This window comes from Tupaia chinensis, unplaced genomic scaffold, assembly GCF_000334495.1.
Source record: "Tupaia chinensis unplaced genomic scaffold, TupChi_1.0 Scaffold000187_1, whole genome shotgun sequence".
NCBI lineage: Eukaryota > Metazoa > Chordata > Mammalia > Scandentia > Tupaiidae > Tupaia > Tupaia belangeri.
This window is the reverse complement of record NW_006159662.1, coordinates 2350619-2370131: the sequence shown is the minus strand read 5'-3', so window position 1 is coordinate 2370131 and position 19513 is coordinate 2350619. Positions and strand designations below refer to the sequence as shown.

At 43.2% G+C, this 19513-nt stretch overlaps 1 protein-coding gene across 1 annotated transcript in view; it reads right to left on the bottom strand.

Moving 5' to 3' along the window:
• Window positions 1-19513, bottom strand: part of PRKCA (protein kinase C alpha) — a 466835-nt gene that overhangs the window by 390572 nt on the left and 56750 nt on the right. The window lies entirely within an intron of this gene.

The window sequence follows — 19513 nt, the reverse complement described above, 5'->3', positions numbered from 1 at the left end:
GAACTGATGAATGGTTAGAAAAACTGTGGCACATATACTCAATGGAATACTACTCATCCATAAAAAACAAAACCCTGGCTTTTGAAAGGAAGTGGATGAATATGGAAGACTTACTGCTCAGTGAAGCAAGCCATGCTATGAAGGAGACGCATTGTATGTCCCCACTTAATATATACTGAGTGTCTGCACTCTAAATATATAAATATATATACATATATATATATGTGTGTATATATATATATATATATATATTTGAAACCATACTGCTTTTGTTGTTATAGAGTTATAAAATTATACAAAATTATAAGGCTTATCTTGAAAATTATCTTTAAAATTCAGTATTTTGAAATTTTGAAAGTTGTTTGTAAACTGTCAAGAATTATGGAGTATGAGCTAAAATTTTTTGCTATGTAAAGTAAATGTTTGTGGAAAAATGTAAAAATAAATAAATGAAAGAGAAAAAAATAAATAAAAAATATAAAGTCAGAAAAAAAACCCTGTAAGACAGTTTTAATACCTGGAAACCAACGTTATTAAAGTTTACTCTGACACATGAGCACACCCATACCTACTTTGCTGCTCTATGCTAAATACATATATCGAAAGACAAATCACTTCGCTTCTGGAACAAGCAAGATGTGGAAAAGATCCAAACTGGCCCCACACTGTTTCTGTAACAGGTTTATCCCCTTCTCTGCCTCTCAGATTTTACCTTCATGGCTGACTGCTCATGCTGCTGCCTCATGGACATTTCACCCACGCCACAGGCCGTCATCCTCAACCCTGTACCAGGTGTGAGCCCGTTATCGGCACAGGCCGGCCACCCCGGCAAACCCTCCTTGCTGCCCGAAACTGGACAAAACCCTACGTTACAAAAGTTCACGTAGAGGGCCATGGCTTGGTGGTCGAGGTGCTGGAACTCTGCATGGTCCAGTCCTGAACCCAGCAGCTTGAAAATCAAGACAGGTGCCATGTGTGTACATGCTCAAATCCTAGGAGGAGATTGGAGAGAGGAGTGTGGCCATTACCCCTGGGGGGTGACTTTTCACTTTCCCTCTCTCTGGCAAGTATGCATGCTCTATGGGCAAAAAGAAAAAGAAAAGAAACTGACTTAAAACTGGCCTAAAGCCATCTCCAAAAAGTCCTAGGAATTTCTCTCTCAAATTTGACATTTTTCTCCAATTCACCAATGTGAATCTCATACTGGGCGGCATGTTTGCCTGTGAGATTTTTTTTACTTTTTACTATCATGGTGCCATTCATAAAAGACTCAGTTTTATTTCATGCACTAAGCTGCTGTGGTTAAGGACAAGTAATTCTACCCACCAACCAACCCACTCTGCCATCCAGTTCTAAAAGTGCTTTTCTGAATCTTAGTGATTATAACTAACTGAAAAAAATCTCATAAAGCAAGAGAAATGTTATTAGACTAATTAAGTTGTTCATAACCAGTGTTTATTATTCCTTTTTACTGTGGGCAAAAATAATTAACATACAATTTACACAATTATCCAAAACTATAGCAGTATTTTACATCGACGCAAAAGTATGCTAGTGGCTGAAAGCGTACTGGAAATATTACAACAAATAAATGGAATATTTAATGATAAGCACTTTATGAGCATTTATGGAGGGCAGACTGTATTCTAAGCCTTTTAATATGCAGTGACTCATCTAATCTCATAAGAACCCCAGGAGGTACATAGTATCATTCTTCACATTTGAAAAACAGGAATCTCAGAGAACCTGAGAATATATAGTACTTCCTCCCTGATTAAAATTTGTATTTACAGGGCCAGTAGGTGGTGTGGGGGTTAAGACTCTGTGGACTCCCACATTGCTCACTATGGTTCAAGTCTTGGACCTGGTAGCTTGAAAATCATGCTGGGTACATGTGCATGTGTGTCCAAAATCCCAGGAAGAGAATGGAGGAGAAGGGATTGTGGTGTGGCCATCCCCTCAGCCAGTGATTTCTTACTTTCTTTCTGTTTCTCTACCTCTCTCACTCCGGTATGCACATGCACCCTATGGCAAAAGAAAACTCAAAAAAAATTTGTATTTATGTAGCAAATGCAATATACATATGAGTAGACAACCAAGTCACATACTTTCAAGTGTTTTCTATATTATCGAAAATGACACCTTTAAGAAAAAAATTCTATAAAGCATCTCATGAATGCATATGTTCTTATTTTTGCTATATGAGCTTAAATTGCTCACTGGGGACAATGTCAAAACACTCTCAAATTCAATCTTATCTTAGTAGTCAGTCAATTTCAGGATAAAATTAACTTGAGATTGAGGTATTTATTTATTCCCATGGGGGTAGGGGAAACTAAGCCTACAATTTTGGTATTCTGTGACTAATAATTTCAACAACAGAGCAGAGTATCATAATCCATTTGGAAAACTCAAAGCTGTTTTTTTCTGCTATGTACTTCAATAACCCTGGCTATAGATCACTTTCAATAATACAAATTAGAATAGCTTCAAAAATGAATTCAAAATGGGCACAGACCTAAGTATATTTACTAACACTATAAAAGTATCAGAAGAAAATATAGAAGTAAATCTTCATGACCTTAGATTTGACAATTGTTTCTTAGATCGGACACCAAAAACATAAACGACAAAAAAAAATTTAAAAAGAAAGAAACTAGACATGAAAGTTAAGGATCAAAGGATACCACTAAAAAAGTAAAAAGACAACTCACAAAATGGGAGAGAATATTTGCAAATTCTGCACATGAAAATTCTATTCAATAGAAAAAAGACAAACGACCAAATTTAAAAATGCACAAAAAATTTGAAGAGACACTTCTTCAGAAACAGATATGGACAATAAGAACAGGAAAAGATGCTCAATATCATGAATCACTGGGAAATATAAACCAAAACTATAATGAGACATTACTTTATACTTACGAGGATGAAACAAACAGTAATCAGTGCTGGTGAGAATGCAGAGAAATTTTAACTCTACTACACTGCGCTAAAATGGGACAGCTTCTTTAGAAAATAGTTTGGTAATTCCTCAAAATATTAAACATAGAATTAACATGTGACCTAGCAATTTCAGTCCTAGACATATACCTGAGAGGAATGAAAACAAATTCACAAAAAAAAAGTCATAAATGAAAGTTCACAGCAACATTATTTGTAATAGTCAGAGAACAGAACCAACCAAATGTCTGAAAACTAATGGATAAGCAAAATGTGGTACACCCATACAATGAAATAGTACACAGCCATCAAAAGGAATGACGTCCTGATTCATGCTACAGTATTGATAAACCTTGAAAACGTTGTGCTAAGTGACATAGGCTGACACAAAAGGCCATATGTTACATAATTATTTTTATATGCAATGTATAGAACAGGCAGATTTAAAGAGACAAAGTAGACTCATGGTTCTCAGGGGCTGGAGGGAGAGGGTAACAAAAAGTGACTGCTAATGTGTACAGGGGTTTCTTTAGGGAGTGAAAAAAATGTTCTAAGATGAGATGGTGTTAATAGTTACACAATCCCATGAACATACTATTAAGTTGCATACTTTCAAATGGCGAATGTTGTGGTGCATGAACTATATCTCAATAACTATTCTTTTTCAAGTGATACGTGCGACAGAGGAAAAAAAAAATTAGAGGAACCTGTACATTAATATGTTGGGACCAGCAGTTAGCATAATGGCTATGTCACTGGACTCCCATGTAGTCAACCACAGTTCGAGTCCCGGACCCAGTGGCTTAGACTCATGCCGGGTGCGTGTGTGTGCATGCCCAAGATCCTGAGAGGAGAATGGAGGAGAAGGGATTGCGGAGTGTACATCCCCTCTCGGGGGTGATTTCTCGCCTTCTGTCTCTCTGTCTCTGTCTCTCTGGCAAGTGCATGCTCCCTATAGCATAAACCTCTCAAAAAAAAATGTGAATAACATAGCATGCTCATCAATGAGTCTTAACTTTCCCTTTGTCCATTCACATAAAACCACGACAACCACTAATGAAAGATATAAAAGGCTGGGTACCTGCTCAGCCCCCAGTGGACCTAGAACATGTAAATTCCTGTTTCTCAGCTGCAGTTTCCTAAGCAGTTAATAAGGTAAGAGGACTGACAATGTTCTAAAATTCTGAGGCTTTGAGATTTTAGAGGGGGTTGAACCCAACCTCTAAGCTGGCTTGGCACTAGCATTTCCAGAATCTTCTGTCACAGGACTCAGGGCTTCTCTCCCAGCCCATGCATCAGAGAGGGGGCCTTTGCCTACCTTCCCAGTGAGTGCTCACGGGTCCAGTCTGCTCTCCCCACACACAAAAAGGGGTTATATAGGTGCCACACTCAGGGCCAGGACTTTCAGGAAGGCTTCCTGTCCACCCTCTTTCCTTCTCCCAGATGCCACAGACAGCTCATCAGACGTGGGAATGTTGCACGGGATGTGAAGTCCAGTGAAGAAGGCAGTGGGGATGGCAGGAGTGTGGGGTGTCCTCACTCAGCAGACCACTTGCCCCCCTCCCTCCACCACCTTCCCTTACCTCTGCCAGCCTTGACCACAACATTTAGCTTCCTGGTCTCTGTACCCCTCCTACTGTGCCAGGGCAACTTCTCCAACTTGAATGTGTACCAGGGTCACCAGGAGGGCTTGTTACACACAAATTCCTGGGCCCACGACGTTCTCCCATCCAGCTTAAGGTTGCTGGTCCAAAGACAGCCCTCAGGAGAGCAGGTGTGCAGCTCCATACCCAGCACACAGAGAGAAGTCAATAAATACACATCAAATAAAATGCTCGCCAAGATCATAAACTGCGTTTTACAGGTGCCCAGCACTTCATTATCCATGACCTCGGTTGATCTTCACAGTGCAGCACAGTGGCAAAGCAGGCAGCTATCTACCCCCTCCTTTACAGCTGTCTGGGGAACCTGGGCTTAAGGATTAAGCAGCAGGCCAGGTCCATATGGCTGCTCTGTGCTGGGCTGGCCTGAGATGCCAGGAGCTGTGAGATTTCCGCTAGAGCTTCTCTGAGCCTCCCTATCTTTTCATTTTTATCTCTTTATTGCATCTGTTTCCCCCCAATTTAGCATTTCCCTGGTTGATGACCTGAAGGGTAAAAACAAGCCCTAAAAAGCAACTGATTATTTTAAATATGGCAGAGGAGAAACACACACCCCCTCAGGAACTGCCCCAAAGGCTTTAATAACGCATGACCTATTAAAGGAGAACACGGAACATTTGGAATACAATATGCTTGGGGTGCTTTTTCCAAACACTCAGACTTCACCAAGGAGTCCTCAGCTAACAGGTAAGGAAACCAGAAATGCCACCGGTTCTGTTTCTGAGAAATGAGTCTCCCTTAAGGAAGCATGAACCATCCTTAGCTGAACGACTCCTGAGTCTTTTTTTCTGGCTTCAGCTAGCAAGTCAAATGGAAAAGCTGCCTATTGCACAAAACTGGTGTCCCCAAGACAGCAGAGACTCAGGTGACAGGCAATAAATATTCATTAGCCAGACTAAGGAACTTCCTTTACCTCAAATGCTTAATACCTACAACGGGACTGATTTCTAATTCAGCTTTGGTCACTCTAAGCCTCATCTAGAACTTCTACTGACCAGAAATCCTCTGCAGAGTGTACAGGTAAGATGATCAATTCTTCCATCAGACTCTAAGAGCCTCCATTAAACTGTTACCCCCTTGAGGCCATATACCGTGCAGTGGGATGAAGATCCAGCACAATAATGTGCATCATGGGCCCCCTGCACTTAGCAGACACTCAGCAAAGGCAGCTGTAATTATGTCATCTTATCTGTCCCCTGCAGCTCCCCCTTACCAATGTCAGCCCAACTTGTTTGTTTGCTTGCTTAATTAATTCAGGGGGCTGAGGCTAAGGGACAGAGACTGAGGGAGGAAATCAGATAGTGGAGTCTCTTCTAGGCTGGACGGATGCCATGGCAACAAGCACAAGAGGCCAAACAGCAGAGGAGACTGAGGCGGCACTATGTGACCTTGATAGGAACAGCCCAGGAGCTGACAGCCGGTCCTGGGCAGTGTCTTGGGAGGACCCACAGCACCGTGCGCCTCTGTAAGGAAGGCCAAAGCACACACAGCACTCTGCAGCACCTAGCGTGGGGTGATGGAGCCAGGCAGAGTGGAGGTGCCAGCAAGGTGGCCGTGAAGAAAAGATGATGAGAGTCCCTAATGGGAAAATACCTGAGGACGCAGGTCCCACCCAGGCAGCACAGGTGTGGACAGAGCCCTCCCCTGCAGAGCCTTCACCGACACCACTCCCCCTTCCTCTGAAGATGGACCTGGTGCCACTTACTGGGGAACTCTGTTACTCCTCCCCGCGAGAACCAAAGACAACCACTAGGAGAAGGGGTGCCCCCTGCACTGCTGCAGTCAGGCCCCACACTCTTCCTCTGGAAACAGAACTGCTAACCAAGGATACGTTCTTCTCCTTATTAACCCAAGGGCTGTTTTAGGCCCAGGGTGAACTGATTAGATGCAGAAAACCTGAGAACCACTGAATCCAGCTTCTTACCTCCATCCACACCTTGAGTACTTACTTGATGGGTTACAAACCCAGAGACAGTCTACCCTGTCATAGGACAGAGCTGATGACGCAACAGGACAGCAACAGCCCCTTTCCTACAAGAGTTCATCGGTTTAGCTTCTCTGCGACAGTCTCCATGTAAACTCCCGAATGGCAAAAGCATAGACCAGCTAACCACTTTCTACATTGAGAGGGACGTTAAGCGTATTTGTTGATTGACTTAATAACTGGCCATCGAAAGAAAACACAATGAGAAGATGTAGAGACACAAAAAGGAAAAAAAAAAAAAAAGACCAAATTCTTCCCACTCAAATAAAGCTTTGAACGTTGGGCAGACTTTGTAAAAAGGACTGTAACTATTGATGCAGGTGCAGTATTGATCGACAAGGACTTTGCTTCCAGGCGATGTGACTTTGGGCAGGTCATTTATCCTCACTGGGCCACATGTCCCTCATCCAAAAATGAGGATAAAACTTCAAATGCATAGGTTTAGTATGAGGATTAACTAGATAATATATTCCAAGTGCCCGTCACACAGTAAGTACTCAGTATTAGCTTTATTATTATATAGTTATAATTTTCAACCTGCTTCTTCATTTACCCATGACAGTAATGCACCTCTCCTGGAGTGCTCCGTGTACCTACTAAACATGTGAGCCATAATCCAGTCTCCCTCCCCACTGCCCTTTGGGATTGCTGCCAAGTCTGTCTGTGACGGATGGTCTGGAACTCAGAGGAGCATCCCAAGCCATCTGTCTGGTCTCACTCACACATGCATTCCTCAGGGAAACTCCCCAATGCAAACTGCTGAAGAAGAACACATTTGTGTAGTTACATGGGATTTGGTTTTAAAAATAAAGAAGAGAGACCAGCAGGTGACATGGTGGTTAAGGCGCTGGACTCCCACCCAGCCGACTGCAGTTCAAGTCCTGGGCCAATTGCTTAGAAAATCATGCTGAGAGCATGTGTGTGTGCCCCAAATCGAGAGAGAAGAGAGAAGAAACTCTCTTCTCTAGGGTTGGTCATCCCTACTTGGGCCCCTTACCATCCCCCTTCAGCTACCTTAACCACAACACCGGCTGGCCCTGGGAAATTCTCACACACATAAAAACACAGCAGGTATATCTTCACATGATACATAAATTACCAAGAGCCCACACCCTCCAGTCTCTGTCCACATTTAAAATCCTTCCACATGCAGCCCATGGATACTGCTGCTTTTCTATATTTGTTTAGATTCAAACTCCTTTAAGATGTTCAGTGCAAGTGAACAAAATGTAGTAGATGCCTATGAGGTGCCAGGCACCAGCAGGACATTCAGGAGACAGCCATGTACCCGAAGAACCACTGTGAGGAGGGAAAAAAAAAAATCAACCATCTGCTCTAAAAAGATTCTTGTTTTTAAAGACAGGGTGTCCCTGTTCCAGTCTTCCTGTTCTAGCTTCCCAGATCTACCACATCCAGATCTTTTTCAGACAGGTTGTCACAGAACAGCCTTGAGCTTCCGATCTCCCTGCCTCATCCTCCAAGTTGCTGGGACCACAGGTGGGGACCATCGTGCCCAGCCTTTAGATTGGACTAGGCGCTGTACCTGCATTGTACCTAGAACTTGAATCTAGCCAGAGTCCAGAGCTGTTCTCATCACCATTAAACTAGACTACTTCTCTAAAGGTCAAAGCCCACCCCCAGATTCCATCAAAAAATACAACTGAGAAGGGATTGCGGCGTGACCATCTCCCCTGGGGGGTGATTTCTCGCTTTCTGTCTCTCTGTCTCTCTCTGTCTGGCGAGCGCATGTGCCCTACAGCAAAAAAAAAACTCTCAAAAAAAAAAAAAAAAGAAAGAAATACAACTTCTGAAATGATGCAAATGAGTCTGAGTTTAGGACAGAAAACAAGTGCTTCTTTCCATTCTCCGCCTCATCTCATTGGTGACTGCTCGGAAGGATCAGACAGTTTAGATTCAGGACGTGACAATTCTGTTGTGCTAAGTGATTAACTCAAGATTTAAAATGACTTTTTTTTTTTTGTCAAAAATGAGGACACATGGAGAGAATAGCTACAAAAATAAATGGGTCCATTCTATCTTTTATTTTTTTCCATCCATTCTGTGGTCACAAAGAATCATCATTTGCTCTCCTTTGGTGCAACTGAAGAAGTGCTAGGCAGCAGGTAATTCACACCCTCTGACACACATCAGCCTCTGCATAACCGTACAAGTATTTATATTACTGTGCCAACGAGCTTAGACTGCGGTTTTGGACCCCAGCTCGGGTGCTTACTATTGAGTTGTCAGAAAAGTCCTATTTTTTATTGCGACTTTTCCAACAACCCAATATTTACCCAATTTCTCTAGGCACCAATGTCTCCCTCTGAACCCCAGGGAACACCACAGCACCTCATCTAGAGTGTTATGGGGAGGACTAAGCCACCTCACACACTGCACCTGTTTGGTGCTGTCACTGTTAACCATGCTGATCATGCACCATCCCTGTCCTTAAAGCTTCTCAAAAATAATAATTCCATCCATTGTTTCAATCGTGTCTGTGCCACTGTGGAGGTTGAGGACATATACAAACACTGCCCTTACCATTAAGACAACTTTGGTCAAGCACAGGTGACAAGCAGGGCAACCATATGTCCCAGTTTGCCTGGGCACGCCTGGTCCACGCCTGCTGTCCAGGCTTAATTATTAATACTCTCATTCCTTCCCTCTCAAAATTATCCTGGTTTGGATGACAAATTGTATGTTTAACCTAGCAAGACATCCTAGGTGTGCATGTGGGGGGAGGGAGACCTGTGGTACCTGGCAGTATGTAAGAGGTCCCACGCCTACGGAGATGCCCACAGGCTACCCAGCTTCTTGGGGGACAGAGCACTCCCTTGTGCATGAGCGCAGCAGGAAGGACACTTGTAGGAGTGAGGGGCACAGCTGAGCCTGAAAGGGATGCAGCAACCTCAAATGAGATTGAGAAATTCACCACTTAGTGGACATCACCCCTCCCTCCCTCTGTTCTCTTAGAAAAGAACGGACAGAGGAATGGCCCCAGAACACTGTAGTTAAGCACTGTGCATTGGAAAGTGGATCCCATATGACTGACTGTGGTTTGAATCCTGGCCTACGTGGCTTAAAATACACATGGGCACATGTGCATGTCCAAAATCCCAGGGATGGAGAAATGGAGGAAAAAGGGTCACGGCACAACCGGGCTCCACTGGGGATCCTTTCCTGGTCCTTCTCTCTTTCCAGTGAGCGTCCATGTCCTCTGGGGGGGACAGTGGACAGAGCCAGATCCAACAGGGAGAAAGAGCAGGTTTACTACCTGATGGCCCCCTAAACTGAGCTATTTGGGGTAGAGATGGAAAATACTGAAGATGAATGAGTACTTGAAGGCCCCCGAGGTAACATTTTCCAAGCTTCTTAATCATCTAGCTCATCAATTGCTTTAATCTGATCAACATCGACCTGGAGTCAGCCTCAAGGAATTTTAATAAGGGGATGGAAAGAGAAGAGACCACCTGCATGGTTGTTGATTCCACTCTCATGGGGCTCTCCTTTCATACAGGCATTAGCTGTTTTATGAGGGGATCTTGAACCTTCCTCAAGTGATTCTTCTAAAGAAATGCCAGGCTAACTTAGACTTTATGAGGTGGGTATAGTCACTGAAGCTCGTTAAAGAGAGACAAAACCTTAGGGGGTCTGCAATAGCAGCCGTCTGCAATGAAACCGCAGCTCTCAACACGCTTTACCTTGGCCTTCTCTTAGGCAGAATTTCTGATCAATCAACACAAGCTAAATTACAAGGTGTATTTGAACTGCAGGTGATACACAGCTCTGACCTAATGCCTGAGAGCATTTCACAACCACTTCCAGAGAAGGCACCAGTCCGAGCCAATGAATAGTCCAAAATGGGAAGTTTGATAAGAGAGGGATGGAAGACTCATGGTGGCAAATCCTGCAATTTACAGGGCCAACCGTGAGGTGCAGCGGTTAAACACTGTGCATGCTGAGTAGGATCCCACATGGCTGACCACAGTTCAAACCCTGGCTCTAGCAGCTTGGAAAACATTCCAGGCATAAGAGCACACATGCCCAGACTCCTGACGGGGTGGGAAAATGAAGGGAAAAGAATTGCGAAGTGACTACGCAACAGGAGGGCAGTGCACTCTCCCTTAGCAAGTATACATGTCCTCTGGCAATTCAAAAACGAACAAAAACAAAACAAAAAAGCACCCTAATGTACAGATTTGGAAACTAAAACTTGCCAGAGTAGGGAAATGTGGGTGAGGCCAGGGGCAAGACTCAGACCTCCACCGTTACCCTTAAGAGGCTCAGCAGAATCACAGTAATGTTGCATTGGTATAAATGTGAATCATTTTTACTTTGTGTCTGCATGTATCTTCTCATATATAAAAAAGTACCCTTTCTATTCTTAAATATGAGGGGACTTCAAAGAGTTTATGGGAAGATGGGAATTAAAATGCAAGTTTTAGTTTGACACATTTTGTTACTAAGCACACTTTTCCTAATACACATTTTCCCATGAACTTATTGGATCATTCTCCTCGTATTATGAAGGAGAAGCATGAAATATACATGCTAAGAGATTTGCTCCTGGCCAGAAGTCACAGGAATATTCAACAATAGTCCCTAGATTTTCAGAACACCCAATCAGCTACAGTAATTTAAATCCACAAGCACAGAATTCAGGACGAGGCAAGGGTCACCCACATCACACGAGATTGCTGTCTTACACAGATGTTCTGCAGAAATGCCACTCAAAGGACAGCTGGGGTGCCACGCTGGACTTCAGCGTTCACAGGACTCGCTGATTCGACAGGTTGCCGAGTGCCTCTTGACGCTGTATGGTAATCTCAGATTATTCATGCGTGTTACTCCTACAAAGGGGAGCTGCACCCTACGGGTATTTTATCAACACAAGAAATTCACTGCAAGTGAAACCTCTTCAGTGCACGCAGCAATACTTACGAGCACTTATTCTGCAGAAAGACCTTTCACATAACTATCGCTGCATGTTTGAATGTCGTACATAAACCTGTATTGTCTCCACGTAGAGAATGAGACAATACGATGGAGGTGAAAATTGAAAACCTGTACCATGGGACCAGCAGACGGCGTAATGGTTACGTAGCTGAACTCCCATGTAGTCGACAGCGGTTTGAATCCCAGACCCAGTGATTTAAAACTCACGCCAGACACATGAGCGTGCATGCCCAAGATCTCAAGAGGAGGGAGGAGGAGGGATGACCACACCGTAATCCCTTCTCCATTTCTCCTTTGGGGATTGTTGAGTACGACTACAAAGTTCTGGTGTGTTTATCAAGCCACCAGCTTCAGGATTCAAATTGCCTAGTCGGCCATGTGGGATCTAGCCACCGTAACCACCAGGTTACCGGTGACCCACTAGATGTGTTGACTGCAATAGAACTGTTTTTATTTAACCTAATTAGTCATTTAACCAGGAGGGAAAAATAGACCTCATGAGACCATTTTCATACCCATTTACTATAGAGTCTAGTTTTCTTTTAAAGAGTTATTGTTTGTTTGTTTTTTCTATAGGGCATGTGCAATCACTGGAGAGACAGAGAAACAGAAAGTGAGAAATCACCCCCCCCAAAGGGTATGGCCACACCACAATCCCTTCTCCTCCATTCTTCTCTCAGGATTTTGGACATGCATGCACACACACCAAACCTGAGTTTTAAGTCACAGGGTCCAGGACTCAACCGTCAACTAAGCTGGAGTCCAGTGACATAACCATTACACCATCTGCTGGTCCCTGAAGGGTCTTTATTAATGCAATAGGGTAATAGATTTTGAGGGGCTGAGTAAAAAATTCCAGTTAGGGGCCAGCAGGTGGTGTAGTGGTTAGAGCTCTGGACTCCCATGTGGCTGACCACAGTTTGAGTCCCGGACTCAGTGGCTTGAAATTCACACCAAGCATGTGTGCATGCATGGCCAAAATCCCAGGAGGAGAAGGGACTTCAGTGTGGCGATCCCTCAGGGGGGTGATTTCTTACTTTATTTCTGTCTCCCTCTGTGAGTGCATGTACCCTGCAACAAAAGAAAATTAAAAAAAAGAAAGAAAGAAAAAAGAATTCAGAATTATATAGAAACAGTCATGCCCAAGATTTCTAAAACTTTACATTTCAAACTCATTTTTAACTTTTTTGTTTGTTTGTTTTGGGGAGATTTTTTAGGTATAGCCAACAGCTTTTACTGGATACCTGCCTCACTTCTGTATTTCTACCTAACAGTCTCTGGCTTTCAGGCCGTAATTTTTCACCTGTCCTCCAAGCTTTCATTAAGTCTTTTATCTGCCAGTGTGACCAGGGGTTTTTTCTTAGTTCAAATTCCAAGCCCAAGAATTGTTGGCCAGTAGCCCAGGCTCCTCAGCCGAGGACGAAACAGCACGGTTCTTCCTTTCCCTTTCCTGGCGGCAACTTCCAAAGAGAACCCTCGGATCCTTTCTGTTCCCTTTGAAGAAATCGGATTTTGTGAACTCAACATACTCCTGCTAAAAACTTATCAAACTCTCAAACTGTTTGCAAATTGAGGTCAGTTATAAATGCCAAGCTTCTGACATCCTGAAAGAAATGTTTTCAAAAGATTTTACTTTTGCCCTGACAACATAATTATCTGAAAACAGGGAGGGGGGAGAGCGACATGAAAAGATCACTCTGACATGAAAACTGTTATAATGACCAGTGTGCAATATAAACCCCAACATGTGCCACTCAGGCCGTCTAATAACTCAGATGATGGCTTCGCTTTACATTTTGCTCCCTATGAAGTGCCCCCCACCTTTTCTTTTATAAAGGACTACTTAGGTGGTTTTCTGTTTGATCCTAAAATTGACAGATGTAATCTTTCCATCCATCCCTCACTGCCCGAGGGCACCCGTGCTCACCAAAGAGAAAGGTTGCATGAGAGAGACAGAGACAGAGAAAGCACATACAGCCCACTGCCCCAGCAGGATGTGGTCATGCTGCTCTTTTTCCTCCATTCTCCCACCCCATCAGGATTTGGGAAACACATGTATACATGTCTGGCATGTTTCCCAAGTTGTTGGGGCCAGGATTCAGTCATAGGGGAGCTGGCTCCCAAAGCACAGTGCACAGCTGCTGCACAGGAGGCCACCCCAAGTCTATTCTTTTCAAGGAAATCCAGTAACAGAGCAAAGCAGCTACTTACAGCTCATTCTACCCAGAGGGCCACTTATGAGTCACCATCATTCCTCCCTTTCTCTTCTAGCCCTTTCAAACTCGAGGCTATGTAACTTTGACAAGCTTCCTAAAACTAATTCACACGTTCACTTCAGTTAATGGGTTAATTAAGATCTCTTCCAGTTCACCACGTGTTTTATCTCAGAAGAAAAAAAAAAAAAAAAAGATAATGCCTGGGGCCGGCAGGGGGTGGGGTGGTCAAGGCGCTAGACTCCCACATGGCCAACCACAGTTCCAGTCCCGGACCTGGTGGCTTGCTTTCTCTTTGTCTCTCTCATCAAATTAAAAAATAATAAATTTATACAAAAAAATATTTAAAAAAAATACTGCCCAATCAGCTTCTTTTAGTACCAGGCCCTGAAAATAAGAATGCAAAGGTAATTTATTTTTAATAAGCTAATCAAATATAATTGCTATGAAAGCTTCACTGGAAAAGTTAAAAGACAGGGTAATTAAGTTTCACTTTAAAGTATATTTTCACCAATAACAATTTATGTATATATTTAATGTCTTATGAAACTCTTGACTTTGGAAGCGTTTTTTTTTTTTTCTTCAAGTACTGTAAGTTACATCACGATTAAAATACATAAACAAAGCATTTGCACTGGCATCTAAAAAGGGCGATTATGTGACTGTTCTCTTTAATGCTGTAAGTCAAGAAACATAAAAAGAGTTTCTTATAGCTGGGCAAATGATGGCAATGTGTGGGGATGGTTTTAGCAGCAGACGTAAAGCTGCCACAATATTAAGAATAAAGCCAACTTCGCAAGTGCACCGTCTCTTAGTCACGAGAGGGACATAATCAGCACAGACATCTCCATGTTTCTGAGCCTATGCAAGAAAGACGAGTGACCTATTTCACATGCTTTCTGCATACGAACAAAAAGAAAATGAATGTTACATGACTGTCAACACGTAATTCATAACAAGGAGACACCCAGGCTCAGATAACATTAAATGGTGCATAATAAATCATTCATGGTCGGCTTTGGCATGCGCTGTAAACTTCTGCTTCAATAAGGAAGCACGTGATCATCCGGGAGTAGTAAACATTCCTAAGTCTGTTCCCGAGGTGTAGATACACTAAATAAGATGAACTGCCGAGGAGAATCAGCCTCATTTTGAGAAATGTTTATAACATTTAGAATCATGTGGGGCTTCTTATTCGAGTACCATAGAGCTCACAAAGAGTTCCTCTATTGGAGGAAGTAGATAATGGCAGCTTACAAGGAACGACAAGATAGGGCAGAGCAAAATCATCATGAAGAAAAGCGGAGTAGTGGTGAAGAGTGCACACCTTGAGTGAGGTACAGAGGAAGTGGGATTACATGAGCTCACGCCCATGAAGCACTTCATCTGGGGCTTGGGTCATCTACTCACACCCTCCTCTCTCCTGCATCAGGCTTTAGGAAGCCAATGAGAACTGCGAACCTTCCCCCACCCCTCCTGTAGGACATATTTAGTTGTCATGACATTATCTCAACTGTCTTGCTCAATAGAAATCCAACACAATGCTTAATTTGGAGACTTTCCAGAAAACCTGCCCTCCTAATTCTAGTTGATCCTCCTCTCAAAAGCCTAAAGAAAACGCCCCTTAGAGAGATGAGGGGGCCAGCGGCTGCACAGTGGTTATGTGACTAGACTCCTACATAGCCGGCCGCGGTTTGAGTCTGGGATCCAGTGGCCTGAAACTTATATTGGATGTGTGTGTCCAAGATCCTGGGAGAATGGAAGGGAGAGGATTGTGGTGTGGCCATCCCTCTTGGGGGTGGGGGGCAGATTTCTCACTTCCCATCTCATTGTCTCTGTCCCTCTTTCTGATGAGCACAAAGGCAAAAATTATCTAATAAATTTTTCTTTTTAATTTTAAAAAACTAAAAAGAAAGGTGAGAGTCTATTGTAAGAACAGCAAGATGTAAAGATAAATACTGTTTTTAAATGTTCTTTTTCTCCTCTCCTAATGTTTAGGGTATATTTGTATCTTATTAAAAAAATCTTACAGATAAACCTTCGGGGAGCTGTTAGCACATATAATTGAATGTACTGCCTTTCAAAAACCTGGTACAATTAAATTTCACCTTCTTCAGTTCTGAAATAATCTGCAAGTGGGAAAGTATCATTCAAAAGAGTTCACTGAGCCAAGAAGCAAACTCACATCAATTGGTCTAAAATTAGAAAGGATTTGCAAAAGATCATGATGGGATAGAAAAGTGAAAATGAGGAATGAAACCAGGAAAAAAAAATCACTGGCTGAGTGAAAACATTCATTATGTGCACGGCAGAGAGTTCAGCAGTTATGCTGCACCAGAAACCCCCGAGATGCAGGGAAAAACCGAACGTCACAGTCAGCTGGGGGCATCGACCTCTCCTCTTCCCACTTTCTTCCACTTCACTGACGTAGACTCTTCTCTCCTTTCAGAGTTGGGGTGGCCCAGCCCGGCCGTCTCTGCTCTGCTCCCACTGCTGTTCCCCCTCCTGCAGTGCCTTCTCCTTCAGGGCTCCTTGTTTAAAGCTCATTTTTACTTTTTTTTCGTTATTGTTTTTAAATACATTCAACCACGGTAGATCTTGACAGCTTGTAAAATGAATTTCCCCAGCATGAATACACTGTATATTAGTCCAGTATCATAAATGCTATTATCAGCTAATTTTCCACTCTTGTGTCCCTTCAATGTTCTGCTTTTTTCCCTCGAGTCCTCTTCACTCACCCTCCCCCACTGCCCACCCTCCTGCCACACTGTCTCTAGGACTCACCATTGTTCTCCAGGCTTTTATATCTTCCAGTCCTTCCGTGTCTGCCATAGAGTGCGGACATTTGGTATGTATTAAGAGGGGACATCAGCTCATTAAGACCAAATGCGAAGGTTGCGTCCTTGATTCCTGTTGTCTGGCTCCCAGTCACGTGGGCTGTATATCGCTAGTGGAACTTATCACGACTTTCCCTTTTTGATAGGTTATCCCCCTTCTTTATTACTCCCATAAAATGATAGCCTTCCAAGAGCCCATCCCTACCCTGTCCGTTTCTACATCCCTCCCTGTGGCAAACACGGTGTGGAACACACAGACAATGTCCCTAATTGTCTGGGGGGTTAAACTGGCTTTATTGCAATGGTGCTCTTTCCTAATGAATTTACTTATAACGATAGACAATTGACCTCGTTAAGAAATCATGGCTTACTACTCACAGAAAGGACCTGCCTTTACATTCAATGGCTATTTTGCTTTACTGACTATAAAGGATAGCAATTCTAAAAGGGATATGCCATTACTTCATTTTTCTGGTTTCACACTACTGTTATTCATTGTTTCTTCTAAGACTCATTCCACATGACAGTACTATCAATAAATAGGAAAAGCTTACTCTGGGTAAAGAAACCTGTGGTAAAAGAAGACAAGGGTTGAAAGAGTCAACGAAACAATCAAACACACGAGGGTAGTTATGTGACCTTTACCGTACACCTTGAGCTACACCTCATGCTAAATTTTGCAATGTCTTTTAATAGAGATGTGTCAATACATATCTGCAAAAGCAATCAGGAAGACTTTTGGTGTGAATGGAAGAATATACAAGTGCTGGTATTCTTGGACACTTGAAGACTTTGCTAATGTCTAAGACTTCAAGGATTGCTAAGACCTCTAGGATGCTATTATGATAACCCAGTAAGACATGTTTGAAGCACCTTAAAAAAATCTACAAGGTACCGTACTAGTCCATGGAGAGAGGAAAACACTGAAACACACATTTTCCCATTAAATACAAGCCAAGAGAACTTACCTATTACCTCCTGGGTGCCAGTCTCATGAGACATGCAGGTAAGACTGATTTCTGTCTCAGGTAACTCGGGATCCAGAAAGAGCATCAGCCAACACTAGGTAATTATAATGCAGATCTATAACCGAATCCCTAGGAATCATGGGGCACCTGGCAGAGGACATAAGACAACACCTGACCTGAAGAGCTAACAGGCACCTGAGCTGAGCTGATCCGTGAGGGGCATCCCACTCAAAGAGGCAGCAAAAGGCAAAGGTGAGAGAGCGCAGTCCTTTCTAGAGTACGCGGGGAGTCCCCCAGAGAAGGTTGAAGCCATGGTCTCTACAGCAAGGCCATGGGCAACAGAAACCCTCTCCCATCGTTCTTGGCACACGACTCCCATGGGGCTGTCGTGAGGCCTTGATGCACACTTACGGTGGTGCCCGATGCAGCGCATGAGCTCAGGAAGTCCCACCTGCTCCCGCCATTACTACTTTTATTACAGCACTAAGACAGGTACATCTGATTGACTTCCTGATGGAAAGGTACAGTAAATCTTTACTTTAAAAAAAAAAAAAAAAAAAAGACTACCTTCAGTAAAAGATAGCCTATATGAATGTAGAATGAGGAAGGCGGAGTAGAGTCTGTGCTGTTCCAAAAAATAATAATAATTCCAATATACGCATCTCTGGAAAGTACGGAGAACAAGGACCGAGGTTATCTGTTCTGGTACCTGAAGTTTCAAGATCCAAAATGAAAGCTTCATGCCCAATGACTTGGTTTCATTGGTATTTGTTACCAACTATACAAAAAATTCGAACTCAGTCCCTAATAAACTGCATTTAGTTCAGATGACAAGTGGCTTTAGTGACTTTCAATGCTGACATGTACAGGAAAGATACCACAAAGTGGTCCTGGTATCCCTGCCATGTAATCGCCTACCTGGGGCTCCAGAACCACCTAAGTTGGAGCACCTGGCCTCCATGGTCAGCCCTGCTCCCAGCTTCCACGCACAGACATTTCAGAGCTCCTCACACCTGTCAGGCTTCTTCCAATCCACGTCGCCCCACAACTCCTGAGCAGGGCTGAGGAAAAGCGAACCTCCCAGACCAGGGCTAAGCCTGCTAAACGCTTATTAGAGAATACCATGGCAATCCCTACAAGATCAGAGTGGATATTTTTCTCATGAAGCAACCAAGACCCCCATGGGGGGACTAGCGCTCTCAGTCCTGACCCACACTACCCCCAGGAATTGGAAGAGTAACTAAAAAAGAGGATTTTGAATGTTCCCAACACAGAGAGATGAAAACCAGCTGACATGATGAAACGTACTAATTACCATGATTTAACTAGTAGGCAGTGTATTCTCGTACTAAAAAATCACAGTGTAACCCACAAGCGTACGACTACCGTACATCAATTAGTTAGGAAAGGTGTGGGATGATGGTGAAAGAAACATCAGGCTGGCTCAGGCTGAATTTATCCACATGGGTCCTCTAGACAGAGATTCTGCATTTGATTCCACAGCTGGGGAAGTTAGAAAGGCATATTAGTGATGATAAATGTTGGACATGGTGGATGTGGTTACTGCCCTGATTTGATGATATATTGCATAAATGTTTCAAAAAATCACACTGCACTCAACAAAGATGTACAACTATTACACACAAATTAGAAATCATTAATTTTTGGGGACCAGCAGTTAGCATAATGGCTATGTCGCTGGACTCCCATGTAGTCAACCATGGTTCAAGTCCTGGACCCAGTAGCTTAAACTCATGCCGGGCACATGTGCGCGCATGCCCAAGATCCCGAGAGGAGAATAGAGAAGGAGGGATTGTGACGTGGCCATCCCCCCTGGGGGGTGATTTCTCACTTTCTGTCTCTCTCTGTCTTTCCAGCGAGCGCACACCCTATAGCAAAAAAAAAAAAAAAAAAAACCTCAAAAAAAAAAAAAAAAAATCACAATTTTTAA